Raw genomic sequence first — 9,013 nt, forward strand, 5'->3', positions numbered from 1 at the left:
TTGCTGGCTTTCAAGGCAGTAGTGGAGCGTTTCTCACTGCCAATAAAGACTAGTGAGAATAAGCTGCCATTGACTTGAGAAGTGGCTGCCGTGGTTTTCTCTGGTGCTCGGGGCCATGAAGGCACTTCTGCCACGTGGAAGTAGTAGTGTGGAAACCAGCTGATAGAATACCACAGCTGGAAGTGGCAGTTCAGGACAGGGGTGTCCTCCACAGGAGGGCCAAGTGTCCAGACCCCAGGGTAGCGGCCCCGGAATCAGTGCAGCCGGGGGCCCAGGCAATAGGCCAACAGGGCAGGGCGACTCTTCCACGGTCAGGGCCAGCTGAGGCTGCTCTTCCTCCAGGACCCCAGGAGACTGGAGTGTGTGCGTGTGCGCATGTGTGTACAGGCGCGTGCTTTCCGCCCAGTCTCCACTCCTCTTCCACCCTCTGTGTGGGCTTTCCTGTCCTGCTGCTGTCCTCTCAAGGTCCCAAGAAGTGCCCAGGGCTGCATCCTTCCCCATCGTCTCAGCCCCTGGAACCCACTAGGCTGCTTCTCCCGAAGCTCAGACCCAGTGCTGAGTCTTATACCAGCCAGTGTGGCAGGCGGGAGGGTCTGCCCGCACTGGGGGCTGGCAGCCACCACCAGGCCAACTCAAGAGGCTCTGGCACAAGATCCCTGTCGCTCAGGCGACCCTGGGACGGTTCCTTCCCTCCCCGCCACGGAGAGGCTGCACACGGGGTTTCGGAGACACGCACCGGGGCACATCCAGCAGTTAGAGGGTACGTTGGCCTCTCCTGTGCAACCGGTGGCCACCGTCCCACTGGCTTGGAGTGTCTTTGGTGTGTCCGGCCAGCCATCCTCAGAGGAGGCGAACAGAACCTTTCTCCACTGATGCTGAGGGGCGGCCCACAGCCTAGCCTCCAGGCCTCAGAGCCATGGCTCTGGTTTCCAGGCCAGGATGCTCTTGGAAAATTAAGTAAAAGCTATTTTTAAACTTATAATGAGAACTAAATAATGGAAGTTGCTTTAAAAATCATTAACTAGGGGTGCCGGTGTGGCTCAGTTGGTTGAGCATCTGCCTCTTGATCTCGGCTCAGGTCATAGTCTCATGGTTTGTGGGGTTTGAGCATGGCATCGGTCTTTGCGCTGACAGCACGGACCCTGCTTGGCATTCTCTCTCTCCCCTCCCCCGCTCACGCAAGTACTTGCTCTCAAAATGAACGTAAAAAAATAAAAAAATTTAACTTGTAATTAAAGCAGTGACTAAAGGATTGTCACATTGCACAAATAGAGGGTTGAGGATGTCTTCATCTCCAACACCTTATTTTCTTTTTTATGTTACCTTTAAATTTTGTAAAAGTTGTGTTCATTTTGAGAGGGACAGAGAGAGAGAGAGGAGGGGCAGAGACAGAGGGAGAGAGAATCCCAAGCGGGTTCCTCACTGTCAGCACAAACCCGACATGGGACACAACTCTCACCAACAAAAAAGATCATGATGTGAGCTGAAATCAAGAGTCAGAAGCTAAACAGACTGAGCCACCCAGGTGCCCCTAATTTCGATTTATTTTTTAAGATTTGAAGCAACGTCTGCACAGACCCATGACCCTCCTACAAGAGTTGTATACTCCCCTGAGTGGCAGCTGAGTGACCCTGGTTTTCTTACTTTTTCAAATGTTTTAATGTTTGTTTATTTTTGAGAGGGAGAGAGAGACACACCCACAGAATGCGACTGGGGGAGGGGCAGAGATAGAGGGAGATATAGAATCCAAAAAAGGCTCCATGCTCTTGGCTTTCAGTACAGAGCCTGACGCAGGGCTTGAACTCACCAATGGTGAGATCATGACCTGAACGGAAGTTGGACACTCAACTAGCTGAGCCACCCAGGGGCCCCTGTTTTTAACGTTTTGCCCAAAGTGCCACCACACTCATTATTTCCAGAGAAACTGTGGCTGCCCCCACCTTGGTTTTTACTCCCCTCCCTACCCCATGTGATAGTATTCTAACCGTTTCCTCCCCTTGCTTCCCTAGAAACTCATTTGTGGCCAGTGTGAGCCCTGGCACATCCACTTCAGATTTACCCGGTGGCATCTAGGTAAAGAAGCGATATGTATTGCTCAGCCACGTGGATTGCAAGGAGGACAACACAAAGGGCTCACGGTGCCACCGTATGTCCCAGTATTTACACGTGACCTCACCCACCCTCTGGGAATGCGACGCCCTGGGTTAGGTCAGGGTATGCATCAATGATTAAGTGACCCTGTGGGTTGATACTGGTGGAAGATGGGTGATGCATTCATGAGGGTTTACTGTACATCTTCCTTTGGCATTTGTGCAGAAGTTTCTAGAATAGAAAACGTTAGTGGTTGTTTAGGGATCCCCTCCGTGCGATAGATGGTCTCAGCCTGGAATGACTGCTCCCTGGCCCTCACTTTGGAACGTAAAGTAGCCCGGGTTCAAACTTTGAGCTGCACCGGCAGCGGAGACACGTCTCCCATCACAAACCGGCGTGCAAGTGCCGATTCCATCTTGACGCTGCTTTCACATTTTGATTCCTGTGACATCAGGATGCGTCCTACAAGTGGTGACATGGTAGACTTGCTGAGAGGTGGCCTATGATGACATCAACGTCGCGATGGGAGGTAGGGGCTTCGCTACTACTCCCTTTGAGAGGTGGAGTCTAAGGCCTCCCCTTGAGCCTGGGTCAGCGTCAGTGATGTGCTTGTCGACATGGATGTGTAGATGGGATGCCGGGGACCCTGGGGTTCTTGTGTGTGACAGAGTGGTTCGTGGATGTAAGTGGCATATGCTTGAGACTGGCTTGTTTCTAGGCAAAGAGGGCACTTTATTTCTCTGCTCTGTAATGTCTAACCGTGGGGTGCCTGTCGAGGCTGCTGTATCATTTCTGGGAGTTGGTGGGGAGTCGGTGGCTTGACGGATTGGTGTCTTGATCTCTGGGCAGTAACCATTACTATTCATTAGAATTGCAGCCGGCCTCTCCCTTTGCTCCCAGAAGCTCCCTGCTTTTCATGCAGACAGCATTCCCTGTGCTAGGTTGTCTCCCAGCTGCAACACGGTCCCTTCAGAGAGGTTTCCTTGGGTTATGTAATTATTTATTTATTTATTTATTCATTTATTTATTAATGTTTGTTCCTTTTTTAGAGAGGAAGATGGGGTGTGAGCAGTGGCGGAGCAGAGAGAGAGGGAGACACAGAATCAGAAGCAGGCTCCAGGCTCCTAGCTTACAGCACAGAGCTGGACGAAGGGCTCGAGATCGTGACCTGAGTCGAAGTCAGACGCTTAACCTACTGTGCCACCCTGGTGGCCCTTTTGTGTGTGTGTGGGTGCGTGTGTGTGTGCGTGTGTGTGTGTGTGTGTTTGCGTGTGTGAGTATGTGTTTAACTCACAGTAATAGAATTTTATCACTTGTAGCAAAGTCCTCATTTACAAGGAACAAAGACTGGAGGCCATGAGGAGATGTATGCTGGCAGGTTGCAGCAATGATTTCTGTTTGCAGGAAGAGAAAACGTTATGCAGCTACAAATCTTTGGAAACGTGTCATTTTCTGTATTTTCTCAATGTGTCTGAAAACCAGTTGAGCCATTTCGTTAGTCAAATGCACTTCCTCCTTCCCTCCTTCGGATGTCTTCACAAAGCCGTGTGAAGTGTGGGAGGATGTCCTGGAGTCCTGAAAAGTTCTGCACGCCTGACGACTTGCCCTGGCGGCAGACGTCATCCTGACGTTTTTACTCTTCATCGTGTTACACACGGATCCCTCCAGATGCCTGGGATTTCCTCAGTGGATCGCTGGGTTTCAGAGAGAGACCTGTGAACAGCCTCACCTTCCGCCTGGAAGAAAGGTCTGTGCCTTATCAAAATGAATGAAATCTTGCCATGTGCAGCTACATGGATGGAACTGGAGGATATTATGCTAAGTGAAATTCGTCAGAGAAAGAAAAAAATCATATGACTTCACTCATATGAGGACTTCAAGAGACAAAAGGGATGAACATAAGGGAAGGGAAACAAAAATAATATAAAAACAGGGAGGGGGACAAAACAGAAGAGACTCATAAATATGGAGAACAAACAGGGATACTGGAGGGGTTGTGAGGGGGGGGATGGTCTAAATGGGTAAAGGGCACTAAGGAATGTACTCCTGAAATCATTGTTGCAGTATATGCTAACCAATTTGGACGTAAATTTTCAAAAATAAAAAAAATAAAATTATAACAAAAAAGAAAACAGAAAGGTATGTCCCTTGTCACCATTGTGTTCCCTCCACCCAGAACACAGGAGTGAGTCCCTGAGCAAGGAAAGGGAGGGGATTCTCCCTTTGGGTGTGCGAAGATCAGATCAGGACAGAAATTTTCTGGGAGGACATTTTGTTGTTTGGAAGGTATAATCAAGAGGGCGCCTGGCTGGCTCTGCTGGAACAGCCTTGACTCTTGATTTGGGGGTCATACGGTCGTGAGTTTGAGCCCCACGTTAGGTGTAGAGATTACGTATGAATTTAGTAAATAAATAAATAAAACAAATGATTAATTAATTAAATCACATTTAAAAAATCCAGCCCGGTTTCCAGTGTTGCCTGTAGTTTCCAAAGAGAACTCTGGAGCTGGGGAGCAGGAAGCATGTGGACGGTGGGCAGGGCTGCCAGGCCGGGTGTGAGGAAGGAGGCACAGGTGCTCCCCCTGTCCATTCGTGTGACCGTTTCCTCCGGCCCGAACTGCAGGTGGCTGAATTCCTGCAGTTGGGTGGCCTCTGTCCAGCTCAGGGCCGTGGGACCCACTTGACTGGAGAGGCAGAGACTGTGGGCAAATCACACAACTTTCGGTTAGCCGTTCTTTCATTCGCGAACGGGCTCCCTGGGACGACACTGTCTGGGTTCCCCTCCCAGGGCTGAGAGTTGAGTCTGTTGGCTGTCTAAAAGGCGGCAAGAGCAGATTACATCTGGGAAATTCTTGCTGGTCTTGGGGCACCTGGACAGAGTGGAGCATTGAAGTGGTGGCTTTGAAGGGACAGTGTGGATCCTGTCTTACCTGCTGGCAAACTGTTGCCCGTTCAGGGGACAGTGACAGACGTCCCACCAGGACACTTGACAGCTGAGCCCTGATTTGCCCCTCGCTGCCATCCCGGATTTGGACTTGGAAACCCAGTGGAGCTGGAGGGGGTGGGTCCAGACGGGCTGTTGTTCTGGCTGAATTCAAACTACCAGAGCACAGGTGTGGCACCCCAGAAAGCACCTACTGGTGTCCCCGGATCAGACACGTGGGTGGAGCTTCAGCTTGATCGACTTCAAATAGACTTTCAGTTGCTTCCTGGCCCCGGTGGAATTTTACCAGCACTGGTGTGGAAGACGAGTCGGTTCTCATACATAGGCTTCTCTTGATACCCTTAAAAGTTCGATATTACATTTGCGCGTGGGAAAAGTCTTGTCCTGTTTAGGTGTGAGGCGGCTGTCCCTTGTCTCTGTGCCAGATGGACCCTTCCAGCTCTGATGTGCTGGTCGGAGAGCGGACAGACCATCCTCTGAGCTACCCAGTAGGAGAAAAGTCTGCATTGTACGAGCCCGATATTTCCCCAGAGGTGTTGAAGCAGCCCTCCAATAAATCACTTGAAACAATGGAGGTGCCAGAGCCCGAGTTATGGACGTCACTATTACCCTTCCAGGAAGTACTTGAAATCAAAATGGGTCCTGTTGTTTCTCTGAAGTGAGAAAGGCCATGTAATTTGGCATTCCCTCATGTTGTTGGGCTCCTTCCTGTTTGGGTAACACTGTTGTTAGGACATAGTGAAGGCGTGAATTCTTTCCTGCTAGCTTGCTTTCTTGCTTTCTTGCTTTCTTGCTTGCTTTCTTCCTTGCTGATTTCTTGCTTTCCTTTCTTTTTGAATATTTATTTTTGAAAGAGAGACAGAGAAAGAGAGAGAGAGAGCACCACACGGTGGAGGGGCAGAGAGAGAGGGAGACAGAGGCTCTGAAGTGGGTTCTGCACTGATAGCACAGAGCCCGATGGGGGCTTAGGACTCACGATTGGCGAGATAATGACCTGAGCCCAAGTTGGACGCTTAACAGAGCAAGCCTCACAGGTTCCCCCGGAGGGACGTATTCTTAATGGATGACTTAAATGCACGGGTGACTCTTTGTTCTCCAGAACACTTTCCCACTCGAATTGAAACTGGAATGTTTCTGATGGTCTCAGATGCCCTTTGAGAGCAGTATTAGAAATCCCACATGATGTTGCTTTTGTGTCTGATGTAGTCATTCCCACACAGGGTTGTGCGTGTGCATTTGCTGGCCCGGCTGCCCAGCCCCCCGAGCTTAGAGCTGACAAGCTGTGGCCAGAGAGCTTGTTGGGTGGCCTCTGAGAGCCCTTCTCCCAGGCGTCCCTGACCCTGGGCCCTGCTCTTTCAGATGTGGAAAGCTTTGGCAGGCCAAACCGTGTCCAAACCCCAGGATGATGGATATGCCGATGAGACCTCTGGGAGACCAACCCGATTTTGTGGTATGAGTCACCAGTGTCCTTCTGTCTCCCTTTTCCCAAAGGTGATTTTCCTTTTGTTTTCATTTGGGTTGTCTGTGTTTCTTACAGTCCCCTGTGTGGGCTTCACTCCTCATTGGCTACACTTTTCTGAATGATGTAAGTGGAAAAGAGCAGAGATGGGGGCCAAGACCGTGAAAGTTTCTGGGCACCAGAAGCACATCTCTTAATGTTGGTGTGAAATTGGTCTTTTGAAGGGCAGAGACAGACCAGGGGGGACAGAGCTTTCCTGTGAACCCACACGGGCACGACTTGGTCTGTCTTGGGAGCTCATGTTCCCACAACACGCGACTCCGTGCTTCTATACGTGTGTTTGCATAGGTACGTGGAGGCTTAGAATCTCCCATCACAAACAGTTCCTGTATTGACGATTCTAGCATCTTGTCTTCAATGGTGGAGATTGCATCGAGGGACGTGGTCACCTATGCTCTCTGCAACGGGGGCTCCTGCCACACACGATGTTTCTGAATATCTTCGAACTTAAACACCCCTCCACGACTCTAATTTTCCCGCTTTGTCACTGAGCATGGGGTATACTGGAGAGCTGGGTTCTACGTACTGTGTTCTCATGAAAAGCCCCAAATAGGAGAGCCGAGGGATTGTCCCCTGGGAGAGCGGGCCCTGCTCCTGACTCGGCATGGCCTTACGCTGCCACCTCTCCCGGTGGTGTCTCCTAGTCAGGAAGTGTAGGTAAAAGGAACCCTGAAAGTGTGCTCAGAATTTTATTTAGGCCGCACCAGCTCCCGTTTTTTGCCTCCCGTCCCTACTGTGAAGGACTATCCCTCTGACCTGTTGGGTCACCTGCGGTGCTTGTCTTCCTTGGCCCCAATATCTTTCAGGAAAATGAAGCTGTTCTTGGCTGAGGCAGTGCCAGGAAATCATCCCCAAAAGAGGGTGAAGTCTGTCGTGTGGGTATTTTAGACACAAGTGTAGGTTCCTCCCTGACTTGCTGAGCCCACACCTTCCACAGAAGCCACGTGAGGATGTCGAGGCCCTGGGAGCCGACTCCCGAGCTGGTGAAGTCACCGTTGCCCTCATCGTCGTTTCTGTTCCCGTGGCTTTGAAACATGCTGGATGTTGGGAGAACCCCTGGGACAGTTGTGGGCACCCTGTGGCCGTTCCAGGTGTTGGAGCCGATTCTACCCCCAGCACCATTCCCAAGGACACTGGGCAGTGGCCAGGGCTGGTTTGCAGGCTGGTTTGCAGGGCAGGCTGCACCCCAGGTGGTGCAGAAACAGGAGGAGGGGGAAAGAGAAGGCAGAAAAGGTGAGGTGTCTGCCTGAAGGCCAACAGAGGCACAGAGGGCAGAGAAAAGAGTTCACGTGGTTCTAAAGCGTGTCAGCTCAGTTAGATGAGCAGACACCATGTTTTGTTTTTTTGTTTGGCTTGGTTTGGTTTTCCAAAAGGCAAATTAGGCAGTCCATGTCAGGCCAGAGAAGACAGGGAAGATCCCTGAAACAAAAGGGGTTTCGGCAGCAGCTTGGGAAGTTTCCTTCAAATCTTCATCCGGAGGTAGAGTAGCCAGAGACCATTTGCTCTCATCATCCTAGTTCTTAATCCAGGGAATGAATGAGAGAGAAGCCCACACATATAGGTACAGTAAGCAGAGTGTATAGGGAGAAACAGTGAGAGAGAGAGTCAGAGTCCCTATATCGTGGATGGCCTGTGGAAAATACACCGCCCAATTTCAGTGCATGGATTTATTGACAATCATTGGAAGCTGGCCTTGCTGCCTTGGTTGGGAATACTGCCCTGTAGCCGACGGTCATTCCAAAGACACCACAATAGCAGTGTCAAAGCCCTATGTGCCTTAGAAGACACTGTCACTTCCTCCAAGTTAGTCTTAGGCCACGGCAGGCATGGCAAGAGTGCCATAGCTAAGATCTCATGTAATTCACCTAGTCAATGAGTGGATAGGTCCTCATTTAATTGTCTTGCTTTTTCACAGTGTCTTTTCTGTTTTTGTTTCTTTAATGCCAGTTAGTGAATATGAAGAGTTATATTACTTTCAGGTCAACTATTCCATAGATCACTCTGTGTTCATCATGACAAGGACACCGTTCAAACACCATCACCGATTTCACCACCCCCCAGTGCATCCCACCACCCCTATGGTACTATCAGATTGTTCTCTAATCTTAAGAGTCTGTTTCTTCATTGTCTGTTCTCTCTCTCTCTGTCTCACTCTGTCTCTCAGTGTTTCCGTTTGCTTGTCTGTTACTTCAATTAAACATATGAGTAAAATTACTGGATGGTACTTGCCTTTTTCTGGTTGACTTCTTTCCCATACCATCATATTCTCTACCTCCATCTGGGTCCTATAGTTGGATGTATATCTATATCAATATCTAAATCTATATCTATATCTATATAATCGATATATATTGATATATGAATAAATGTATATGTTTACATATATCTATATATCTATAGATTCATATAAACATATAGAGATGTAGATACATTCATGGATATATTCATGGATATATATGT

Source organism: Neofelis nebulosa, chromosome 13 (genome assembly GCF_028018385.1).
Source record: "Neofelis nebulosa isolate mNeoNeb1 chromosome 13, mNeoNeb1.pri, whole genome shotgun sequence".
Lineage (NCBI taxonomy): Eukaryota > Metazoa > Chordata > Mammalia > Carnivora > Felidae > Neofelis > Neofelis nebulosa.